This window comes from Symphodus melops (assembly GCF_947650265.1).
Source record: "Symphodus melops genome assembly, chromosome: 2".
Taxonomy (NCBI): domain Eukaryota; kingdom Metazoa; phylum Chordata; class Actinopteri; order Labriformes; family Labridae; genus Symphodus; species Symphodus melops.
The window spans coordinates 16,205,180-16,232,386 of NC_136692.1; the positions used below are offsets into that span (position 1 = coordinate 16,205,180).

The 27,207-nt window shown below is 39.4% G+C and overlaps 1 protein-coding gene across 1 annotated transcript in view; it reads right to left on the reverse strand.

Moving 5' to 3' along the window:
- LOC306819734 (protein phosphatase 1 regulatory subunit 29-like) overlaps positions 1–27,207 on the reverse strand; it is a 210,394-nt gene that overhangs the window by 92,612 nt on the left and 90,575 nt on the right. The window lies entirely within an intron of this gene.

Here is a 27,207-nt window from a genome sequence, read left to right on the forward strand (position 1 = left end):
GATCTTTTCTATGTATTCAACATGACTTGGAGTGCTCCAGTATCAGTTTGCTTTCTTATCACTTGTCTGTGTAATGTGTCCCATTAGGATTCTGTCCTTGTAATCCCCGACTGTCGTCACAGGTGGATGCTTCCTTCCACTTTTCACACAGAAACAAGATAATAAGTTTGGGAGCGCCTCATCTCTATTTTCAAACATTCTCCTGGCTCCTGGGTGCTCAGTGAACAATCAAGATTTTCCATAGATAGCGTTGGCCCCGTCTGGATTTATCTTGATTACAATCCAAAAGCATGTTTTTCTAATGGGAGTTGGAATTAATTTTTATCCCACTGTTGAGCAGAACAGAGTGAAGCAGAGCAGGTTGGTTGGCGAGAAAGAACAATCTTCAGAGACTGATATGAGTTAGATGGTGACAGGATGAGAGAACCAGAGAGACTCAAAAGGAAACATTGGAAAACAGAAAGCGATTGAGATGGGTGGCAGAGATTAGAGGGAGACAATCAGAGAGGCAGGCCGAGTGAGAAGCTTCTTTAAATTGTGTTTTGCTGATCTGTCTTGTTTCCATCCATTTTGCTTTCTCCCTTTGTTGTAAGGAATGTTCTGTCTTTCCAAATGACTCTCCCTTCACACCCTTCACATTTACTCCTTAGATCATATCTGACAGAACAGCTTTACCTCCATGGATAACTCAGCCATCATTGGTCTTTGTCTCTCATGTGATTCTCAATGATTCTCACTCATCCCTTGCTCATTAAATATTTTCCCCTCACAACACTTTACACCCCCCCCCCTCCGCTATTTTTCTTGGCAATTTGCTGTCTTCACACACCGCCTTGTTTTTATCTTCTGGCATTTTCAGTTTCTTCCAGTTTTTTCTTTCTCTATTCCAGCCTACTTCTTTAAATTCAATGACTGACTTAACCCACTTTGCTCTATTAAGGTGAATAATTGATTAAATATACTGCAGGATTGCACTACTACAAAAGGGAAATAATGAACTGTTTTATTCCAAGTAGAATTTTTCAATTTGCACAACTTTTCCTTAGTGTGTTTTTGTATCTGTGTTTAAAAGTCAAATGTACTGCACTGACAAAGCAGGACTAGAAATTATCTTGTGGAAATGATGTGAAAAGCATGTTTTTTTTCTGAGATTTGGTTTTCCTCTATCACAGAATATTCATGAAAATTCTTTTAAATACAATTTCTTTTTTTCAGTTTTATTCTTTTTGTTAAAAATCTGCTTAGCTAAATAAGCATCAGATACAAAAAGTTATTTTGAATTTTCTTGACATTGAAACAACTTACAGTAAAGAAATATCTAAATAAAGATTATTATTATGTTGATTTAAAATAATAATTGCAGGGATTGGAAGCATTTTGAAATGGAGGAATACACAATGTTAATTCCTTATCAAGAAAAAAGTATGACACTAAGGCAGTGGGTGTTTTGGGGGATTTTTGGTGGACCAAGCTACAAGAAACATTGACAATTGTACATTGATAGAGGAACAGATTTAAATAGGGGATATTGCTTTTAAAATTAAGTTTAAATTGATTTTTTATGTATCTTTAGAAAACACTGCTAAGATTTCTCTTTCTGCTGCCTCCTTCTGTTTTAAATAACTTACTGAGCATTTCGTTTTTAAATTCGTAGCCTACCAGCTCTTGGACAGAAGGTTTTATTATTGCATTTTTTGACGAAAAGATCTGCTTCCTTTCATTATACTTCTCACCAAAGGTGGTGTTCCAAGTGAACTAAATTAACAGAACCATATAGGGACCTAGCTGCCCTCTGGGAATGAAAACACAGATACAGCACTCTGTTAGAAAATGAACACATGGATTTAGGAAACAACAGTTCCTTAAACCATGAATACATTTCCATTTGTTTGTTGGTATACATTGATTAGAACCATTGGAAAGCCATCCACAAAGGTCGAATGTTCATGGCAACCATCCGGTTTTCACCATAGTGACAAATTGACACAGAAATTTAACAATAGTTGACCAATAGTACTAAACCAAGGGCAGTCAATCAAATGGCCTCATTGATTTGTACAAATGGGAATCTACATCCTTTAAACGGTAGTTCATACATCATCAGTGAATGGAGGATCCATATCATTGAGATTATTGTGTTGGAACAGGGATTATTCAATGTATCTCACCGAAACCACAGTGGAGAACCAAACATGTCTTAAATAGGTTTTTTTGTGCAGCTTCGTGTTTTGCACTTCCCTGGTCCAGACCTTTAAGTCTGCAGACTCTAGTTTTGGGTTAATTATGGTAAGCATTTGCATGTTAAATGTTTCTCTTTTCAAACAAATGCTTTAGCTATAATAGTTCTGGATTTGCACAGGGGATGCCTGTGTTTATAATGGCCAGATTTCTGGGGAACTCTTATAGGCTTGTTCTTACTTTAATGATGTATAGTGATGCATTATTATTTGTATCTATACAAAATATGTACTATATGACAACAAGGATGTTTTTATTATGCAAAGGGAGTCTGACGGACTAGGCTACCTGTGCAGTTGCATTGATAGCTTCTGTTCCTGGAAAATACAGACTGTTCTCATTCCATAGTCAGAAATGGCTAGTACTCTTTCAAACTCCCTTTCATTTCCTACAGTGGGACGAAGAGCCCTTTAGTATCTTGATTAACATACAGTATAGGGCTTCAATAAACTCTGATGTCAGCCACAACAGTCTTCTAGGTAGGGATCAAATGCTCCAGGCTTTTGGAATGATAGAATTCAGGGGAGTAGGCGGATGGATAAAGTGTGCATGCCATAGACTAGATTGTTGACTTGCAGTATTAAGGTTGAAAACTTTTTTAAATCACTGCAACATAGTAAGAGAAATTCCAGGAAAAGGGATGTTCTGCTCAAAGGGTTCAACTACTCTACAACCAAGAATTCAACCAGAATGAGATTTACTAGTACATAGGCAGGGAGCTACCCATGTAGTTAACACTGATGGGAGTGAAACGTTTTTTGTTACACTATAATATCTGTATTAGTAATATGCTATTATAATATCAATATTAGTAATATGCTGCTTGTTAAAAATTGGCAAATTATTTCATTAATGTTTTTAGTTGCACTCCTTGAGTTTAACAAAGTTTCGGCATTTGACAAGTAGGGATAAGAACAGGTAAGATGATTGTGAAAGCTGTATGTTAAAATATATTAGTTTTCATTAACTGATGATATTGCTACGATGCTGCCTCATGTTGCCCAGAAATATCCATTCATTTCCATTCTAGCATTCCCAACCCTTTCAAAGCTGGGGTTCACTGATATGCTTCAGCCATTATGGTGGTCCCAAATTGCAAATCTCAAACATTTTAACTCTGAAACTCCAAAACTGGCAGCTCAGTGGTTTGCCTAGCAGTGTAGCAATTTGTGTTCATTTGGAAGAACAGATGTCTTTGGTCCTCTGGGTGAATTGGCCCACGTTGCACGCTGTAATGGCATCCATTTTTAGATGTTATGTCTATAAAAAACCCAAGCGGGCTGCCGCAGGATGCAAACTAACGCTATAACCTGCCACCATCTGTTACTGCCTTAATAAGAGGAACTCCCAACACCTTGGTTCCATAAAACCCCTAATTTTGCATTCTTTAATTAATGATAGAAAATGTTTCAAAAACAAAATCTTCAATAAAATGACAAGAGAGTCTGCTAACTACAAAAGGAGCAAAGGATGAATTGTGTCTATTGATGTCGGAGGACTTCAGGTAAACAAACCAGGTATCGGGTATCACAAGATATGTAACTACCATGACTTGCTGTGGAGGATCATGCAATATGATAAGACAACTAATTGAGAACAGATTTTAAATAAATAGATATTGTTTGTAATCCAGCACAAAATGAATGCTTATTGGTGTGATGTTTTTAGCAGAGTAAAAAAAAAAAAAGATCAGTCCAAGAATTAATATTTGTGCAATAACCACATAATCTTCTACACACATTTATTGACTATTATAGAAGTAATTCATTTCAATTTACCATATATAGTAGACAATGACCTTTGACTAATTTTAGGATTGTCTCAATCCTGCCTGTATAATTCTTTGAGATTTGCTAACAACTCAGGCAGTGAGACCTGAGTCAAGACATACTGTGCATTGGCCATGTCCACATAAAATTAAATTTTTTACTTTACATTAGTTCCAATTTTGTTGCTATAAATCTTAGGCATGAAGGCATAAATACATGACTCCCTATCAGCACTGAGCCATCGTAATCATGGCATGAACAATATGTTTCTTTGGAGAATAGAAATTTGAAGAGCTGGGAGAATGGTTTTGTCACTCCATTCAATAATTTATGCCCATACATTGGTGATGAATCATGTTTGTTTTAATCAATTTGGATAACCATTCTTGGTTTTCAAAAGGAAAACAAAAACAAAGATAGAGCCACAGTATTTATTGCACACGGCACTCATATTTTATAAGGAATGAGACGGAAGTAAATGGCCAAAGCTTTGCGTTGTCCAATAAAAATCCAAGGGTCTGCTAAAAGTTTATACCAGATTGTGTGTTAGATGAAGACAGATTATCCCATGGCTGTGAGCGGAGGACCTCGGCTTGTTCAGGACCCTCTGTAGACTGTGGAAGAGCAATTTAGCTCTAAAGCATGTACCAAACGTGTGATTGACTAAGGGTGAGCGTGAGGGCAGCATATACGAGCCAGATGCAAGGGCCAGTTTGTACAGATGTTGATGAGATCTATTTGATGTAATGGGAACCAGTGACCCTGTGCAACGATCGCTGATGGCTCGATCAATACCCCTGTGAGACGATTGAATGCAGTGTGTGTGTGTGCCTGTGTAATTGTGACAAGCTGTCCAGCTCAACCTAACCATTCCTGTTCTAAATCTTATCTATTCTTTCCCTTCATTGTTTTTCCTATCCATTTCTTCTCTCCTTGCACCTTCAATACTTTCTCTCATTGTCTACTCTTTATATTCCACTATCTCTAAATGCTCTCTATTTTATCCATCACCAACATCTGGCATTTCTTTAACCTTCCTCTCCTTTTTTTCCATCACTCCATATCTCTGATCTCTCCTACACCTTCTTTCCTTTCCCCTGCCTCCACGTCTTTTCTTTGAAACATCCTCCCTGCATCTCCCACCTTTGTCTTCATTCATCCCTTCTGTAGTCGTGACTAAACCTCCTCTCTGCAAGCTCCACCTTAATTTTTTCCCACTTCCCACTTGTCAAGAACACGACTGGCACGACTCTTCGTCCAGAGGGAGCCGGCTGGGAGACCTCCGGCCATATGCTACGAGAGGAAAAAAAAACGAGGAGGTGGAAGGGGGAAGAAAAAAAAAAAAAATATATATATATATATATATATATATATACACTCAACAAAAATATAAACGCAACACTTTTGTTTTTGCTCCCATTTGTCATGAGATGGACTCAAAGATCTAAAATTCATTCCAGATACACAATATTACCATTTCTCTCAAACATTGTTCATAAATCTGTCTAAATGTGTGATAGTGAGCACTTTTGCTTTGCTGAGACAATCCATCCCACCTCACAGGTGTGCCACATCAAGATGCTCATCAGACACCATGATTAGTGCATAGGTGTACCTTAGACTGTCCACAATAAAAGGCCACCCTGAAATGTGCAGTTTTTGCTTTATTGAGGGTCTGGGGACTCAGAACCAGTCAGTATCTGGTGTGACCACCATTTGCCTCATGCAGTGCAACACATCTTCTTCGCATAGAGTTTATCAGATTGTCAATTGTGGCCTGTGGAATGTTGGTCCACTCCTCTTCAATGGCTGTGCGAAGTTGCTGGATATTAGTGGGAACTGGTACGCGCTGTCGTATACGCCGGTCAAGCACATCCCAAACATGCTCAATGGGTGACATGTCCGGTGAGTATGCTGGCCATGCAAGAACTGGGACATTTTCAGCTTCCAAGAATTGTGTACAGATCCTTGCAACATGGGGCCGTGCATTATCTTGCTGAAACATGAGGTGATGTTCATGGATGTATGGCACAACAATGGGCCTCAGGATCTCATCACGGTATCTCTGTGCATTCAAAATGCCATCAATAAAATGCACCTGTGTTCTTCGTCCATAACAGATGCCTGCCCATACCATAACCCCACCACCACCATGGGCCACTCGATCCACAACATTGACATCAGCAAAGCGCTCACCCACACGACGCCACACACGCTGTCTGCCATCTGCCCTGAACAATGTAAACCGAGATTCATCCGTGAAGAGAACACCTCTCCAACGTGCCAGACGCCATCGAATGTGAGCATTTGCCCACTCAAGTCTGTTACGGCGACGATCTGGAGTCAGGTTAAGACCCCGATGAGGACGACGAGCATGCAGTTGAGCTTCCCTGAGACGGTTTCTGACAGTTTGTGCAGAAATTCTTTGGTTATGCAAACCAATTGTTTCAGCAGCTGTCTGAGTAGCTGGTCTCAGACGATCTTGGAGGTGAACCTGCTGGATGTGGAGGTCCTGGGCTGGTGTGGTTACACGTGGTCTGCGGTTGTGAGGCCGGTTGGATGTACTGCCATATTCTCTGAAACGCCTTTGGAGACGGCTTATGGTGGAGAAATGAACATTCAATGCCCGAGCAACAGATCTGGTTGACATTCCTGCTGTCAGCATGCCAATTGCACGCTCCCTCAATGCTTGCGCCATCTGTGGCATTTTGCTGTGAGACAAAACTGCACATTTCAGAGTGGCCTTTTATTGTGGACAGTCTAAGGTACACCTATGCACTAATCATGGTGTCTGATGAGCATCTTGATGTGGCACACCTGTGAGGTGGGATGGATTGTCTCAGCAAAGCAAAAGTGCTCACTATCACACATTTAGACAGATTTATGAACAATGTTTGAGAGAAATGGTAATATTGTGTATCTGGAATGAATTTTAGATCTTTGAGTCCATCTCATGACAAATGGGAGCAAAAACAAAAGTGTTGCGTTTATATTTTTGTTGAGTATATAAAGAAAGGATTTAGGAATAAAGAAATAAAAAGAAAAGCTCAGTGCTAAGATAAAGAAACGGTATGGAGTAAAAGTGAGGAGAAATTGTGAGTACAAATTGAACAGGCCTGATGGGTGGATAGATGGATGTGTCCTTACAGAGTAGTTAAAGATTAGGAAAAAAGAGAGGATTATAAATAGAAAAATAGTATTAGTTTGAACTGTGGTGGTGCTGTGGAAAATAATTTCCCTATGGAGACAATAAAGTCTAAAAAAGATCATTAGAGGAGAAGTTTGCAAAAAACAAGGACAGAGAAAAAGGGTTGTCTGGCCTTTAATCTTAACACATTTAGCCAATTAGAGATGAGCCATTTATCTGTAATCTTTTGGCCTTTTGCACAAGTCAGGTGATGGCAAGCAAAGGTGAGAAATTAAATCACACACACACACACACCTACACAGCATTCCTAAGTAGAAGATTGTATTATAATCTTCCGTTTTCTCAGTGCTTTTTGGTAATTCTGAGTTTCATTATTCCCTTTAGAGTTGCTTCTCTATACATAACAACAGAGCGCCAGAGGAGGGCATTCCTGCCTGAGGCCATCAAAATCCTCCCTTTGACAATCAGACACTCAGATACTTAACTATTTAATTCATTGTATATACTATACATGCGCTTGTATAGATTATTATTTCAGTCCTACCTGGTACGTATTGCTTATTTAGAATGTCTCTATTTTATTTTATTTACCTAAATTCTGTATACTTCTGTACTGTATTTTAAGCAACGGCTGCAAATGAATTTTCCCCTGAAATTAATAAAGAATTTCTGATTCATACATCGTTCTCTGCATCTATGCATTATTTGAAACTCCTATTTAAAAAATCCATGGCAAACATCCATCTTCAAGCCGCACAATGGCAACCTCAAAAACTAGCCTGCCCCTTTTGAGTTCTTCATCCATTTGCATATGCCCCTCTCATTCATACCCACTACTTTACTCCACCATGCAGAACCATTATCTATTGCATGTCTTATCCCTCACCAAGTATTTATGAAAATGGAATGTATCAGGATGAAATGGGTAAAATGGAGCCTAGGTCCACTTCAGGGTGTACTTTGAGAAGTCAAGAGACCAGTTTTGTATAATAGAAAATAAATGCTGCCACAGCAAACTATTTGATCCTGCAAAGCAGCTGACAGCATGATTGACCAACGCTGGAGAAACAATATCATAAATGAGCTTGCATGCACAGAGGTGAAGTCCATTCACCAATGAAGAGAAAGAGTTCACCTCGTTCATCTTTTGGTCAGACAGAAAAAAAAATCACAAAAATGATTGCACAGCTAAAATTGGAAGTGTGGAGTTGGTCTCGAACACAATAGTTAAATATTTAAAAGGCACATACATAACTGGTTTGATATGCAAAGAACTTAAAAATCTGTCATCCTAAGAAGAAAGCACAAAACACACCCACAAGCAACACTGACTTAAAATCTGTAATGGCCCCTGAGAGTATTCGATTATATTTGACCTTTTTTTCTATTGTGACTCTGATCTGTGGTTTTTCTCCTTTTCTGTTTCACACTTACCCTCTCATACACGCTTTTCATAAACCAACAGCTCGTTCAAACAGTCCCATTAGCTACGTGAAATCAGCCGAATCATTGGTCCTCCTGCTGTTCAGAAAAGCACTTTTCTGTTCTGTTTCTTTCATCTCTCTGACTAAGACATTACCTCTGGTGGGTTGCTAATGGGACAGCAAGAGTCATAACAACATCAACATTCAGTGACGCATATATAGGCATAACATATACATAAACTCAAGACCTACCTTTTTAGTCTAGCTTTTAAGTGAGCCTTATTTTACTTCATTTATTTTTATCACATTTTTAACCTCTCATGTTTCCTCATTAAAAATGAATGATAGCGTTTCCTCAGTCTGTTAGTACCTGATTGTATCTAGTTATTTAACTTAGTTTTTGGATTGTGGTGTAGGGGTGGGAGAGGGAGTAAATGTTGGTGGTGTTTGATTTATTTGAATGCAAAAGCACTTTGTGATACATTGTGGTATAAAAAGTGCTCCACAAATAAAGTCTGATTGATAAACAGGCACAGGCAAACAATGCACTTTATATAGTCATACTAAACTGAATAAACAATCCACAAACATGCACACGCTAGCTGAGAATGTCAGCACACGTTGATGCAACATGTGTTGGCTTTGTTGCCTACAAACAAAAGTTTCTTTGCAAGAAAAATCCTTTCTTAAAAAGTGATGAAAAGATTTGTAAATTTCAGTGAACAAAAAGGGAGGACTTGAGGGTAGGATAAAGAGATGTAAGAAAAATAACAGAAAAATAAAGAAGATGTGAAATGAGCTGAATGCACAAAGATGGGCTGAAATATTAAACATTCACAAGTAAGCCTTCAAACTTTTCTTTTAAAACCTCATCATGGGGACAGAAAAACAGACTGAGGAGAAGAGCGATTGCTGTGTAGTGACTGGTGATGTAGACAACAAAGAAAGTATTGTTTTTTCCCTCATTAACATGTGATCTATTCCCACTTGGCAGACTACATACAAAGATCTGAATTGCTAAAGGATGATTCATTACATTCTAAGATACATTAAATGGGTCTAATTGAAAAGTCAAGTCAAAATAAATTGGCACACTGCCATTTGAAGTCATTTTAGTAGAGGCCGGGATTTGTTTTATGTTTAGCTCCGATCCTAAATTAATGAGTAAATAATTATCCAGAAGCCCAAAAGAGAAGATTGAGATTCACTTTATTTATGTTTTTCTTTTGTACTTGTTTCAAACCATCATTGTTTAATTTAAATGTATTTTCAGTGTAATCACCTTTCACATTTTCTAACTTAGCTGGTTATACTTTACCCATCTAGCTTATTTAAACATTCACACAAAACAACATTATTCAATGGGATTTTGCAAAAGAGTACCCCAAATTAAATTTACTGTCAAATAGAAATTTAGCAGCAGGACGGGTTGTCTAACCAGTTTCTCCTCTCAGTGTCTGAAATAATCAGAATCAAAATAATTACCCTCTGGCAGATCATTCCAGAGGCCCTGGGTCATTTCAGCAAGCACTCTGTCCCCTTGAAATTTAAGCTGGACATTTTCAAAAGATCTCTGCTTGAAGATCTGAATGTACATTATATATGATGGCTGACATTGCAATAGGAAGAACATTTTTAGGGAAAGGGCCATTGAAGACCCTTAAAAGCAACATTTTGTTTTCCAAAAGGAACCAGTTTAAAGAAGCTAAAACAAAACGAATGTGCTCAGATTGTTTAGGTCTGGTTTAAAAACATGACAAATGAGTTATGTACAGTCTGGAGATGTTAATGGGGTTTTCTCTTCAGGCAAATAAAAAAAGCAGAAGCCCTGAGCAGGAATGAGATTGTATTTGTGTTGTAAAGAGAAAAACAAAACAGTAAATTGAGTTGAAGAAATATTTCAAAGAGGATAAAAACATGATGCAATAAACTCTATGATGTGCTGTTTCAAACTGAAAACTGTCACAATAGGTACCAAGATTATCTGAAACAGGCAAGAAGTTATAAAATACAGAACTAGAGAATGCCTTACTTGGACCTAATGAACAAAATGTTGACCTAAGGAGGAATTGTTTTTGGCAACTGAATAAACTTAGATGAGTAAAGACTAAAATTAGATTCAGAGCTATAGTGTTTTATACATTTGGCAACTGTGCCAATTGCACAATTCATGTTTGGTGATCTTTGACAACAAAAACACATTCAAATAACATCATTTTGAGTGGATGGAAATCACATAAATACACTAACTGTTTGTGAAATCCAATGATGACTTTGATACACAAACAGACACACCCCGTGGAAGACATTAAAGGGCATCTGTTTTAGCTCTGACCTTTACTATGAACTCCCACACACTCACATTAGGGAATTTTCCTCTATATATTTAAGTCCACACTGTGAGAAAGTAATTCTCATGTGCCCAAAGTGGGAGCCCGAGGGGTGGTGATCCCTTTCACAGCTTGCTAGTCTTTTTCTCATCCTGACCCTGTTACCCTCGGTGTCAGTGCTCTTTGATTGGGTCAGAGCTTCCAGGCTTGCTAATTGGCTATTTGGCACGACAGATGACTTTTAATTTATTTGGACGGGTGGTAATTGGGAGCCTTTGGAAGCAACAACTCACCAGCTCAACAATGAATGCCACAGGGAGGAGAACAATGCAAGAGAGAATAATAATTAGGTGGATGGTGTTACTCCAAAGAGCAGTGGTTTGATTTCTCACACTGGTTCCATGAAGCAATTGATTTTTCACTATTTCCAGCTAAAGTGCTAATAACAAGAGATCTTTTGGGATTCAAAAGTGTTCACTCAAACTTGGATTGGAACATGTGTATTCTTAGCACACAAAAAAATGCAGAAATGTGATTTGCTCAGTCAACATTTTTCTGATGCGTAAAATCATTTTTCTGATTTCTGAAGCTCTCAGTCAATAGTTTGGAATCTCTCAATTGAGGATACTCAATTCAAATCAATTCAATTCAATTCAAAAAAACTTTATTTGTCCCTGGGGGGCTATTCAAGGGCACACAGAGCAGCAAATAACTACAGTGCAACTATACTAAAACACTTAACCAGGGAATTTAACCATTTAACTCAGGGAAGTCAGAGTGGAGTAAAATGGGCAACAAATCAAGGTGTGCTTTTCTATTCCCATCTAGCTACCTGTGAAGTCCCAAGAGAAGTGGTCTTTTTACCTGCTATTTTGTAATGTTAACAAACAAAGAGTAAGGTCCTTTAAGTGCTTTTTGTAAAGTGTCTTGAGATAACACTTTAAAATTGACACTATACAAATAAAGATTGATTGGTGGAAACAAAATAGAGGCTCAGCAATATAATGTCCCTAAATTCCTTCAGTATGGCTTAAAAAAATACAGGAGTGTGACTGTGAAAGTGCCTATCTTGAGTTATCATAATGTTAGACCGAAAGTCAATGAGTAAAATTGATTGCTACATACTTAGTATACTATGCAAATGAAAAATCCTGCTATGAGAACTTAAAACGAACTCTGTGGCCAGTGGCTGCAGCTGCTGCACTACACAACAGAAGGTGTTAGACAGGCAGAAGGTGTAACAAGTCTGGATGAGAAAGTGTACTGGGAGACAATCATTCTCAACTCTATTCTTTAGCAATAACCCGACCTGAGATTTTCACTCTTAATTGAATATCTTTTTGCAGAAAGCTAGTCAAATTAAGTCAAGCATTTATCTCTGCTTGGCAACACCTTCAGCGGCTGTGTTTTCATGTAGACCTCTCTCTTATTGCTCTGGTTTTCCAGCTTGGTAAGTGTTGAAGTACTCATCTCGTGTTAGATTATCAAACATAATTCATTTATATTATTTTGGCAGCCCAAATGATCAGGTTTTGTGCATGACCAAATAATCTGGGCCAAACATCATTCAGACCAGATTTTTTTTCTGATTGGTTATAAATCGGCAAAGAACTCCTTTCGCCTGATCGACTCCTTTCTCTATTCTATGCACAGATTAGATGTGGTTCCTCTCATCAGATCACAATCTAAAATAAGATGATTGTTCAGCCAAGTATATGCATTCTGCAAGAGAAAAGGATAACACAAGTCTCTAAACCTCCCTGACCACATGGCAGTGTGTTTCTTTTAAACTGTCAAACGTTAATTTGCTAGTTTTGGCCTGTTTATGTTGTCGGTACTGCATTTTTCCATTATTTTTTGTAACACAATGTTGTACTTCCCTTTTGGCTTGGCCAACTTGATGCTATTGTTATTTTGAAGCATGTTAGATATGGATCTGTCACCTTACTTTTGAAAACTCACATAAAAAACGAAATCTGTCCATATACTCAGTGTTTGTTCTCAAAGGATTAAACTGCATTGACCATTTGTCCTCATGTCAGCACATATTCGCAGATGCAAACAAACGTGATTCATGACTCAAAGATGCTCTGAACCCATTCACAGTAAAACTGCGTTGCTATGCCAACTGTGACGGTAGCACCAGGCGTTTCCATAGTGCAACTGGCCCTTCAATTTCACCCACAGCTTTAAGGACACTGACCATCAGGCATTAGGTTTAGATTAAATAGATATCATACAGTAGATACAGATCATGTGCAAGCTTAAGCTTTGTAATGAATGAGGTATGTGTCGTAAATGTGTTTTTCTGTAACTAAATAAAAACCATCTTCAACTAAGAAATGTCTAAACATTTTAAACATCACACATACTTCACCTGGATGATGTTAAGACAGTAATTTATGTCAGATCGGTCCTTTAGACTGACACATGCAGACAGAGCTGTATGGATTGGGATGGCTCTTTGGTTTCTAACACCATCCTTATGCCTGTCAACAAACACACTTTGTCTGTAATAGGAGGCCATACTGTAACAGCACTGTGTGATTTACGACAGTATGGTTGCTATTACAGACCTTTGGTAGTATTCAAGACCTCCTTGGTGTACAAACATGGATGCCCTGGGCATTGTCTGTCTGTCTATATCTTTGTCCAGTTGATGGAAGGAAACATTATCTCGAAAGCAAATGAGAAGATCCAATGCACACAAGGCTGAATGACTTTGTATTTTTATTAAATTACATACTCAATGTGTATCTCATGCAGGGCTTCATCAGGCTGGTATGGGTTCCGAAATAATCTCACTTAAAAAAATGTAGGCCAAAAAACAAATAATTTTGTGGACTGGTATTGCACAATTGGCAATGTCTTTGATCTTTATTAATGCTGTGTAGTGTGTCAGAGTTTGTGCATATTTTCTTGTTGACATCAGTGGCTGTATTTAAAGAAACCAGTGAGCGTGTTTCACTCCACCTAACAGGATTCAGAGGTTTCAACATAAGAAAGTGGCCTTTTGACACTTTTAAATAAATTTAAGCAAAATGTACCCAGATGAAGATGAAAGTGTTTTAGTTGGGGAAAAAAACCCCTCTTAATCCCTGTTAGGGGCCTGAAAATATAACTCTCCTCTCGTCTCTTTTACCTTTTGATACGCCAAACCTCCATTGGGAAAATTAGAAGCCAAAGGAGAGGAGAATGTGTATCATTAAACTTTCACTATATAATTGGCTCCCATCTTGTTTGGGATTTAAAAATGGCAGCGTTCCTTCGTGTTGCCCCAACAACACAGCACAAACCTTCAACCATTAAACCGTTTTTGTTACAAGGGTTATTCTAGGCACAACGATGGGTGCAATTTGGAGGCATACTCATTAGGGAGCACTGCCTTTTTGTGTACACAATTGAATTTTTTATGTTCCAAAAGCATGGGGAGAAAAATAGATTCTTGCACAAGGTTTCCACTAACAGCATTTTCTCATTTGGCTTGTTTTTTTGCAGCCAATTGGGAAGAGGTTTGTCATCCAAAGGTCTGAAGTGACACTAAACATAACATGAATAGGGAGATGTGTTCAAGTATTTTGGAAGAAAAAAAACATTAGGTGCTTTTTCCATGTAGATGAAACTATTTTCTAGCAACAGACGCTTCAGTTTTCATAGTTTCCTGCCTTTTGGTTTAGTTCTAGTAGACTCTGACTGTAACACTCTCTTTCTTACCAAGATAATTCTCATTCTAACAAATAAAAAGCGACAAGTTCTACTCTACACAGTCACTTGCGTCGAGTGCTTACACATCTGGCACGTCGATTCCGGAGACAAAACAGAGGTTTGCTTGAGGGAAACAGGAGAAACCGTCATGTGCTTCAGTGGACCTCAGTTAGGCCTTAAGCTCCAACCGTCTGACCTCTTACAGATGAAATGCCCTTTTCAAAGTGCTTTTTTTATATATATTTATAGAAAGAAATACAGTCATGTTTGCTGCCAGCCTACTTCGCTCCCTCCTGGTTTCGTGCCCAAGTGGTGAGCAATCTGTTTGCACAGAACTTTACCTTTGTGAAAGACCAGAGACTATCAAAATAAAACCCATATAAAAACATTATGCACTCAACAGTCAGAGTCAGATAGTAATAAATTACTTAGAGAGTTATGTGGCCAAAGATAATGAAAATAAAACCTTGGCTGGGAAACATCAGGAGGATTTTCCAAAACCGTCTTATGTGATTGGTTAAATCTTTAAGTATTACACAGCTGTGTTTAACACCTCATCCTGATCAAAGGTAGACCATTTCTTGATTGCACAGTGTTGTTAAAGACAGAGTCTCAAAATGTTTCGGTTCGTCTGTGTTGGCATCGGATGTTTCTATGGGGGAAGTTGGTTTGGTTTCGGCAGCCAGTGACTGCGCTCAGGGGACTTCAAAGAAGAGAAAATGTAATCATAGTGAGGCGAAATGCAAGCTTGTTCCAAAACAACACTTTCAACTCCCTCATTCATACATTTTAAACTACACAGAACACAACAAAAAGGAAAGATTATTCATTCATTCTTTACCGACTTCAACAAAATGTTCAGGCTTGCTACACCAACTATTAATACACAAGTTGTACTGTTACCTGCTGTAGAAGATAATTGAAATATTGATCCAAAGGTACACATATTAGACTTGAGGCTACATATTTCCTAAAATATCTATTGGTCTTTTCAGAATCTCTTCTTTATCTAAAGGGCATGGCACACCATGTAGATTATCGGCTATAGGTCCGAGTTGGACCGACAGTGAGCAACACAGTTTCTGCGGTGTGTACGGCTCCGTCGCTGCCAACTGGCCCCCGTCTGCCTTTTTTCGGCTGATTCAACATGTTACATGTCTTTCTCTGATTGGCTGATCGGAGAGTCCAGAGTTATTTTCTCTCATGCATGCGTAGAACATAATGTGATAGTTGGCCGTCAGCTGTAGTCTTTGTGATGTGAAAAGTGCAACTTTTTGGCTAAGACAAAAGCGTTGTGAGGCATTGAGAGACGTAATGAGGCCACAGTCGGCCTTCACCATAACTAGTTATCTGTCGTCTACTTGGTGTGTCAGGGCCTCTTTAAAGATAATGTAAATATATTTAACACTCGGTCTACCAGAATTCCGCAACTACTAGAACTACCATAGCAGTTATTTTGACTGCTCGAACATAATGTGTATATAATTTGGATTATCAATAAAAAGATCTAAGAATTAATTGGTGGAATAGGTAAAATATACATCACATTAAATGAAAATATAATGATTGAGTGTTGTATTTATTTACACCAAGAGACATCACTCTCTGAACCTGCTCCTCCGTCTGAATCTTCCTCATCAAGGCTCTGAAGCAAGGCTAAGGCCTCCTTAGCTGTCATTCTCTTTCTACTTGTAATTTGTGTCTCTCTTGGGGTTAGAGTAAAACTATAACTAGGTGTTAGCTTCACAGAGCATAAAGAACAAACACAACAACAGAGCAGGAAAAAGGGCGGGAAAATGTAGCAAATAACACCCCCTGTAAAAAGCATGCAGTCAATTTGACTGCTAATGGTAGTTCAAGGTAGTTTTACTCATATCTCATTTGTGTTTTGAAATTTTAATGATAAAAAATGTTAGAATGAAATAAACACACATTTAGGAAAAGTTAGGGTCCTATTGGTACATAGGTTTTTTTTAAAACCAAGTTATGACGTTTAAAAATAAAAAAAAAAACAGTAAAAATGACTGCCTTGGTAGTTCGAGTGTTAAACAGAAATAAATAATAATAATAATAATAATAATAATACATTACAGCACTTCAGAATAAATAAATTATTTTATTATTCTAGTTCTCTTCAGACAATCTTTTCTTGATCTGCAGAGGGACAATTTGAGACAAATGGAAAATTCTAGTTCCACTTATGTTGGAACTAAAAACTAGATAGTCTGTTGATCCTCTCAAAGTGTTTCCCTCCTATTTCCTAGTATTCGAGTGAACACTGGGAAATAATGCAGCCCTCTGAATCCTAAACAAAGAAACTAAAAATGAACAGATGGAAGAATGTAATGTAGTATCTTTAATTTTGCAGCAATGATCTCTTTATTTCACCTGCAGCCAACAGTAAAATTGAATTATCATTAGTTTATGAAAATCTTGGAGGATTTTTTGGGGACAATAATATGTCAGGTTACTTTGGTGGTTTTATTACATAAAGCATGCTCATGCTGCAGGGCTCTAAAGGGAGCTAACAAGGCACTGTATGGTGATTTAGAAGAAGACTCTTAGGCCTCCCAGGCTAATTATCTTGCTCTCATCATGCCTAACCTTTCCTTTTCCTCTCCATCAACTGCTCTGAGTCTCGTCTTACATTTCCTGCTTCTGGCCATATTCCCTCATTACTTTAGACCATCTCCGTTTCCCTGCTGTGTCTGTGATCTCTCATCCCATTCTTTGTTTATGCTTTAAATTCCCTTCCAACACTTTGTTTTCCACCTCTATTTAGCACCTCTTTACCTTTTTTCTGAAAGTTGTTATACTACCTCCAGGGGCCTGTAGGAATTTAATTTGACTTTTTGGCCTGTATTTGTCTGAAATGCTTATATTGTTTTGCAGGCTGATGGACAATTGATTCTGGTTAAAGGTGCTTTTCACTTCTTGCCTTTAGTTTAAAGCCTGGTTTATACTTATGCGTGGAATCTACAGTTCACATAGCCCTGTACCTAAGCAGAAGCCTACATTTAATATACTTGAGCTGATGTGCACCACCTTAATAATGTAAGAAAGTGTCAAAATAACACAGACCCTAAGTCCTGTGATTTTCTGTGTATTCTAGTGTGAGATAAATGATTGTCAGTGCCAATGCAGGAAGAAGTGGGTCCTTGTTGACACTTGGAGGTAAGAGGTTCAGGGTATGGGATGCATACATCTGACTTTAAAAATCACTGTTTATATCCCTGTATCAGACACCTACCATGTTCGGGGCCTTACATGCAATTTGCCAGGATACAGCATTGGTATACAAACAAGATTTGTTACAATTTACTGTAATTAACGGTTGTGATTGGGAAATTAATATGATACCAACTGGACTGTGATTTCCTCACAAAATCCTTAACCTTGTCAGACCAAAGGTTTTTCTTTTCCTGTTCTGTGGAAGACCTAAAAACAGAGGAGCTGGAGGATCTGAGGTTCCGTCCTCATAAAATAAAATCTTCTATGGGAGGTATAGTCTGTATCATGCTTGATAAACGAACAAAATAATTACAAATGGACATGAAAGCTAACAGGCAGCCAGTGTAAAGATATTAAAACAGGTGTGGCGTGTCCTCTCCTTCTGGTCTTTGTCAGTTACTTGTGTGGCAGAGTTTTAGATTAATTCAAGTCAATTTGTTGAGTTTTTAGGTTGACCAGAAAGGAGAGCCTTTCAAAATTCCAGCTCGTGATAAAAGTGTGCATTCGTAGGCTGGCAACTACTTAAAGTAGGTTGTTATACCTTCTCCAGGTTATGGCCTGTTGTTTTTTTTCTTGCCACTGTTACTTGCTATGGTCTAGACCTGCTATTTTTGCAACATGGGAACTATTGAAAACAACTCATTCATCAAACATTCATCCACCTCTAAGCTTGTTTCAGGTCCATAAACATCTACTTGTCACTTGCTTCTAGTATTCAACACTTTTCTGCAACCCCCTCTCTCCCTTCTTGTAAGTCTTTGATCCATCACCCTCCCACCACCCTTCTCTCTATCATTGTCTCCACATGTCTCCTACTAATTCATGTTCCCAAAAGTTCTAACTTCTTCATTTTCCTCGATTTCCATTCACCTATCCACCCCCTGAGGTCAACATTACAGAGAACAACAGAGTACATGTGTCTCCCTCAGGGTTGATCGTTTGAGCCCTTCTGATGCACATGAATGTTCTGAAATCACACTGCGTGTTCTCTAATCCACATGGTGTCCATGTCAGCTTTCCTAAAGTTCAGAAAATGCTCCAGTTGCAAAAAGTTGCTTATATTAAAAATGGGGGGAAATCTTGGAAGGGGTTGATGTAGTGCCACATTAGTAGACTAACAATGATTGATTACTTAACGGCAGTGTTTGATAGTTTGCAAAAATAATTTGAATCTGTTTTATTAAATTGCAAATTTTAAAGAAAAAAAAATGTTTTAATATAAAAGAAGACATATCTCACAACCTAAAGGCTTTGTACTAAGTTATCTGGATGTCTCATTGTGTTTCTTAACATGGCATTGCTAATACTAAGAGGTTCATTTGCTCTAGAGTGTGTGTATTCATGTGTGTAAAGTACATATCAAGGCAGTAAAAGCTCAGGTTCCTCCATTCATTTCCATCTATGTGTCCTTCCTTGTGTGTAATGAAGATAAGAGGCTTCATTAATACCGGTCATTAACAAGCCTCAAGGGCTGAGCCAGCAAGAACACACCATCGGGCTAAATGAGACACCAAATGGAAATTCCCCCACCCTTTTCTTTCTTTAATCATTGCAATGTCTCTCTCCCTCTCCCATCTATTTTCCTGAACATTTATCCCTGTCCTTCTCATTGCACTTTTCTATCTCTGAGCTGTCTTTTTCTCACGCAAGATGGAGTTAGTTGAGAGACAAGAAAGGTGAAAGAACAGCTGAGAGAACAGAACGGAAAGAAAAGGTAACGAGCAGATCATGATTGTGAATTAAACATTGTATTGAGCAAAGGAGAGGAGGGAGGAGGATATGAAAGGACGGAAGCACATCTGAAGAAGAGAGGAAAGGTGAGGGCACAGCTGACCGAGCAGAAAGGAAAGGTAACAAGAGCAGATCATGATTATGAAGTCAAGAATGTATTGAGCAAAGGAGAAGAAGGAGGGGGAGATGAAAGGATGGAAGAACATCTGAGAAAATCAAGTATTGATAATAAAAACTGGGCAGAAGAGGAAAGGTGCACGAAACAGGACAGGATCAATAAGAGGTATTAAGTCTTGAGGGAGAGTAACGTCAGAGAAAACAGCAGACTAGCCCAACAGGAGAGAAATTTATCGTCCAATGAAAAGTCTTCCTTTTGGTGTAAAGAATGAAATTGAAATAAAAGGATCTAATTCTGAGTTTTTAGTCTACATTATATCTTAATCAAGCAATCAACAGTGAAAGGGTTATTTAGTCCTTTAAAGGCCAGATTTGTAAGTAAAGCAAAAATAAAATATGAACTCAATATGGTTGCTCACTTATGGAATTCTATATATCCTGCTCAAACATATCTTGACCCTCTACAAGGGTCTGCAATAACCCAATTTCTCCATAGAAAAGTTTCATCTCAACTTTCCTCTCAGTGGGAGGAGGAGGAGCAGAGGGCTCAGGCAGGAAGGAGGAAAAGAAAGCCGACGAGATGAGGGCCTGAGATGACAAGACGAAGGGAAGCCTTTGGTCCTCATGAGGGTAGAAGACAGACGAGAGAGGGGGATAAACATAGGAAGATGATAGAGGAGGGCCCGGCCTTTGGGGAGTAGTGTAATCTGTAAGCAAGAGACCAGCCATTGGAAGGGCCAGCTGATGAAATCTGACAGAAAGAAGGAGTTAGAAGGAGAAGAGGGAGAGGAATGTAGGAAGACCAATAAGGGCTTGTGATGGATCATTAAAAAGACATGCTGAGGCTGTTTTCCTCGCCCGTTTCATAACTAGGTTTGTGTTTTCTCTAAGGAAACTGTTTCTTTGTGAACTTCCTTATCTTGCTTTTTTTTAAAACTCCCTCTCGATGCCTTCTAACACTCACACTGTGAGCTATTATCTTTTACAATATAATTTATTTTTCTAACCAGCAGGAAAATGGTGATGAAAGTTCTTCATCTTTTTTTAAACCCTGTGGCAATGCTTAGAGATTGGAGTTCTGCCTCTCGGCAGATTGAGTCAGATGATTTCGATTGCATCTTAGTCATTGTGAAGTCCTAAAATGACTTAAAATAAGGTACAAAGTAGCTTTTATTTTGTCTGTGTTGTTCTCCTATGTGCAGACGTGGACTCTACCGTGTCTCTCTTTTATTTTTTAAATTCATTTATGGTTGTGTCTGATAAAAATGACTTCAAATAACCTGCAGGGTAGCTGTCATGCGCTCTGTGATGTTCTCCGATGTGCAGACACAGACTCGACCGCGCGTCCCTTTTTTTTTTCTCGGTTCTGGTGTTTGTACACTGAGCCCAGCTCATTATAGTATAAAGCAAGCATGTATTGTATTACGTCCCTATGTACAAGAGGTACCAGAGTGATTGCGCCCATATACACAAGCAGATGAGTAGGAACAATGCCATTATCCACATGAAATTTGGGAACTCTGTATTATTGGTCACAGAGGCAGAATTTAAAAAGTTGGGCATTCCCATTTGAAACAATAGTAAAACAAAATGAGCTACTCAGCATGGCAATACAATGAGATTGGGAAGTTACAGCAAATCAATACAATATGGACAATAACAAACCAACCCAGTCTCACAGTCTGCGTACAAATAACACAAACACATTACACTTTCAAATGATGTGCCATGCGTACACCAAATTGCAATTTTGCGTGCATATGATACACCAATCCTCCGCACTAACTTCTAAAGCAAGTGGAAGCGCACGCTTTACCTTTCAACGTCATGACGTCACCAGAGAAGTAGCGTTACAGTACAAGAAGAGAGTACAAGAGAACTTTCGTCAGGAGTCACAGGGTTACTCATCCCAGAATCCATTCCTTAACCTGTCGGGATGAGTTGCAAATTAGTCTGCTGATTAGGCTTAGGACAGGGGTCCGAGAGGGGCCAAAAACAACTACCGTAAATTCCGTACTATTGAGCGCACCTGGATATAAGCCGCACCGGCTAAAAATAAGTAAATAAATGTATTTGTACATATATAAGCCGCACTTGATTATAAGCCGCAGGTGTCCACGCTATAACAAGAGCTATTTACACAGACGTAGGCTACCGGTAACATCCGCAAATACTGTAGCGTCCGTACGGACGTTAAAGGACGACGAGAGCGTTCAAATAATAATTTTTAATAACCCGATCACTGTCGGCCGTGACCACGCCGTTTACAGCAGAGAGCAACACATAACTTGCCGTAACAATCCAACTCTCTCCCCCAGCGTTCTCTCATACAGCCACTCAACACGTTCTCGGTGGTGCATTCACTGACTCTCCACATAATCGGAATTATGAACACATTATCAACTACTGACTTTACAACATGAACCGTTACAATACGAAGCCTAGCCGACGGTGTCTGTAACACGGCTGATGAAAAAGATGACCGTAATATATTTCACAAGAAAAAGTCCATCCATTCACTGCCTCAGAATGACTTCATTACTCACTTCCTCAGTCTCTGTTGTCGCTGTCAGTGTCATCTTAACGTGCAGCAGCTCTGTTAGCTTTTTTGACAGCCAGGTCGATCGCCTTTAACTTGAAAGCTGCATCATATGTATTTCTCCGTGTGTTTTCCATCATGAGGGTGCGTGCATGAAGCGCAAAATGACTGATATTAAGATCCGACGTGACGAAGTCAAATGTTTTTGCGGCAGAAGCTCATTGTCCCCCATAAAAAATCCATGCATTAGCCGCACCGGAGTAGAAGCCGCAGTGCTCGAAGTGTGAGAAAAAAGTAGCGGCTTATAGTCCGGAATTTACGGTACTCTAACCTCTCCCAGTCCCTTTTCCTAACCTTAACCTGTCGGGATGTGTTGCACATCGTATCATATGCACGCAAAATTGCAATTTGGCATATGCATGGTACGTAATTTGAAAGTGTAATGTTGTGTAATTTGTATGCAGATTGACGAGACCGGGTTGTAACAAACACTGTTTAATTTGAAGAAACACCATTTACCCTATAAACTCACCATCTATTGCAAATGTCCATACAGTAAAATGAGATGGAAAACGGTTAAGCTTACTGAGGGAGACATTAAGGAAAGAATGTGCGACTTTTTTTAAATCCAGTAGATGTCGCCCTTGAGCACCAGCATGAAACCAAAACAAGCACACTGCTGTTTGGCGACACCTCTGCCACACTGAGTCCTCCGCTGTCCTACGATGACAGAACTCCAACCCTTCTTCCCTCGCGTTTGCACAAAGGAGTTATCAAATTGGAACGCATAATTAAGAACTAAGCGCAAGCGGTGGATAAAATTGTCCTTGGCTCAAGCTGCATTGTTGCGCGTAGCTAAACGTATGCCACTTTCTACATATGTAAGAGAGTTACTTTGTATTGTTGGTTATATGAGAGAAAGGTTCAAAATTATGCATGATTAATTTGACCACTTTAAGTTACCAGAGGGTGCTTCTAGCTGTCTTCAATCAACATCTTGTCACTTAGCTAAAATCTTACATGCAATGTAACTTTGCATAAGCCATTTCTATTTCCCCTTTATAATATTGTACAACTTGAAATAATATACCACATGTTGTTTTACATGGTAAAATGTTCTGACTGGATCAGCAGGATTAATAAACAGTATGAAAGTCAAGTCATGTGACCTCTTCTTTATGGCTCTAAATGGATCTTTCTATATTGGTGCATTTTTGAATGTTTGTGTGCCACAGAATCTAATATAAGCTACACAATATTGCAGTTAAAATTAATATTTCAGCTGTGAGTGTGGGCTACTAGCTCTATGCACTTTGATTTACTGCACCCACTCATTCTGTTCCAACTGTCTACAGTTTTGAGTCTATGAAGTTGGGGGATGTGGAAGGTTATTGGGTTGAAATTAATTTTTCTCTGCTGTTGTGTGTAAAGATAAAAGGAACTTGTTACAGCACAAAGAAGTTAGAAAATTCAAAGTTTCTCAAACTCTCCATCTGCTGAACAGTTTGCAGACTGGAAAGTCAGTCTAGCAGACCGGGAGCTTGTCCAATAATAAGAGATAATCACACACACGTCTGCATATAAAAACTCCCATAACCAAGTGTTTGTTATGTTGCAGGTGATAGGTTGCGCTTGGTGAGCCCAAAGACTCACAGTCTATATTAGATCTGGATGGCTGAGCCTCCTCACCAATTTGCTGGACATATGTCTCCCTCTCTTTCTTTCACTCATCCCCCATTTCCGTCCGACTATCTCTGCAAACCTCTATCCTTTTCTCACACTGTCCACACATCTTTTCACCATGCTAGGGCAGCCCAGAAATCTTTCTTAAGCAAGTATGTGAGAAAGCAAGATATTTGTCAAACAGCTAGGAAACAGAGATCATGCAGCATTCGTTATAAATGGTCGGAATGTAGAGTTGAGAGTTGTCTGCATACAAGTGCTAATGCAGCATCTGAAAATGGTTCAGGTGAACAGAAAATGTTGAAAAGAAGTGGACTAAGAAATGAGCCTTGAGAGACCCTGTACTTGGCAGATGGAGGGACTCAAACGATTTATAGGCTATAAATTAGGTATTTGAAGTCCATCTTGAACCAAGTTTAAAAGATCTGTACAAAGCCAGCGTAATGGAATTCTTAAAAATTACCAAAAGCTGTATTTGACAGTTGTTTGCTTGGGACGTTTCCATATCTGTGTCCATTGTGTGTGTGTTCTTGTGTGTAATGTAGTCTTTACAGGATAACACAGAGCTTGCTATAGCGTCGACTGGAATTGTCAAGTGCAAAACTGATTATTGCTGAACAAAAGAGAACATTGTTTACAGTAATGTATGTTCTATATGGTTTGACTTTTGACAGCATATGAATACTTGACAGTTTTCTCTTTATTATAATCAAAGTATTGTCCCTAACTTCTGAGGAAAATCAATAAGCATTATGTATTTCAAACAGTATACAAAATCAATTATTCTCAAGTCTTTCTAAATGCATGAAAAGACGTTGTGTTTTCCTCCAAATGGATTTTTTTGTGAGGCTGTCGTCCACCTAATTAGTTTCTGGCTCATATGATGATGATGATGGTAATTATATTTTATGAGTGAGCTGTGTCGCCAGATTGATAAACTGATGACTAATGATTGTAAAGGTTCTGTAATCCCATATCACAAACACTGACTTGACCATTTATTATTTTTAGGCCAAAGGAGTGTAAATAATGGTTCATGCATTCCATGACGATGAGTCATACATGAGTCATTTATTAATCAAGCCAGAGCTGTTTACCCTCATTACAGAATGCTACCACACGTTTTCTTGACATGAGGAATTGTCATCTTCCATTCAGTTCCGTTTTATATGTATTTTATTGATAGATAGATAGATAGATAGATAGATAGATAGATAGATAGATAGATAGATAGATAGATAGATAGATAGATAGATAGATAGATAGATAGATAGATAGATAGATAGATAGATAGATAGATAGATACTTTATTGATCCCGAGGGAAATTCAAGGCATCCAGTAGCAGTATACAGACAGGCAGGACACAAGACATTAGTTACAATACACACCCGCTGTCCCCCCTCCCCTCTGTATACAATAATCCCCCAAACAAGATTTAGCAGCCCCTATGTGACTAAGAGTAAACATAATTATATGTTAGACCTGTGCAGTTAGCATTAGCAATTAGACTTAAAACTTATATAGCATAATGTACATAACCTGTGAGGAGAGAAAAACATGTTTGGTTAAGAGAGACCTGTAAACAGTTAAAGAGCCTTAGAAACAAAGTGCTGGCCTTCTAGAAACTAGTTACATGTGCATGTACAGAGGTGTTTGAGCTTATGCCAGAGGTGTGAGTACAGTCGTTAAACAGTCAATGCAGGAATGTAAATTGGCTCACCAACTTAAAGGAGCAGTGATTTGCATTAAGTGTCCTAGACAATAAGCTGAAACCAGGAGTGATTTGGGTGATTACCGTTAAGTACCCAACTATTGAGGAGCAGATTAGCATTAAGTGTTGAAGACAATAGAGTGAAACCTGACCTAATTAGGGTGATCATGTCAACCATTACAGATGTAGCTAAACACAACAGTAGGATGAAACCAGACATGATTAGGGTGATTATCTTTAGAGTGACCAGTGCTCAGTAAGGTGACTATCAATATGTATTAGTGTCCAACTGGGGGCTGACTCTGAGGTCAGCAGTGCAGATGAGGAATGAGAAAAAAGTGAAAAGAAAAAAAGAGTTCAGGGTTCACCGTGTGCTTCTTCCCTGCCGTGACAGTGAGGTGTTGTACAATCTGATGGCCAGGGGGACAAAAGAGTTCTTGAGCCTGTCCGTGGAGCACGGCTGTGACAGCAGTCTGTCGCTGAACATGCTCCTCTGCCCGGTGAAGGTGCTGTGCAGAGGGTGGTGTGTGTTGTCCATGATGGAGAGCATTTTGTCCAGAGACCTCCTCTCTACCACTGTCACCAGTGAGTCCAGCTCTGTGCCCACCACAGAGCTGGCCCTCCTCACCAGTCTGTCCAGGCGTGCTGCGTCCCTCTTCTTGCAGCTTCCTCCCCAGCACACCACTGCGTAGAAGAGGACGCTGGACACCACAGACTGGTAGAACATCTGCAGCAGCTTTTTGCAGATGTTGAAGGACCCCAGCCTTCTCAGGAAGTACAGACGACTCTGTCCCTTCCTGCAGGTAGTGTCCATGTTAGGCGACCAGTCCAGCTTGTCATCCAGCTGCAGCCCCAGGTACCCGTAGGTCCTGACCACCTCCACGTCGACCCCGCCGATGGAAACAGGTTCTAGATGTGGTTTGTTCCTTTGGAAGTCCACCACCATCTCCTTGGTCTTGGAGGTGTTTAGCTGCAGATGGTTGTCACTGCACCACGTCACAAAGTCCTCGATCAGGCTCCTGTACTCCTCCTCCTGTCCATCCCTGAGACAAGCAACTATCGCAGTGTCGTCCGAGTATTTCTGCATGTGGCAGAGCTCAGAGTTATACTGGAAGTCAGAGGTGTACAGGGTGAACAGGACAGGGGAGAGCACAGTCCCCTGTGGTGCTCCGGTGCTGCTGACCACAGTCTTAGATGTGCAGTCCTTCAGTCTGACGTACTGTGGTCTCTCTGTGAGGTAGTCCGTGATCCACCTCACCAGGTGCGAGTCCACCCTCATCTCGGTCAGCTTGTCTCTCAGTAGGAGGGGATGGATGGTGTCGAAAGCGCTTGAGAAATCAAAGAACATGATTCTCATCACGCTGCTCCCTTTGTCCAGATGAGAGTAAGCCCTGTGTAGAAGATAGAGGATGGCATCGTCCACGCCCACCTTTGCCTGGTATGCAAACTGCAGGGGATCCTGTGCGTCTTGTACCTGGGGTCTGAGGTGTTGGAGCAGCAGCCGTTCGAAGGTCTTCATAACGTGGGATGTCAGAGCGATTGGTCTGAAGTCGCCTGGCTCACTGGGGTTTTTCTTCTTG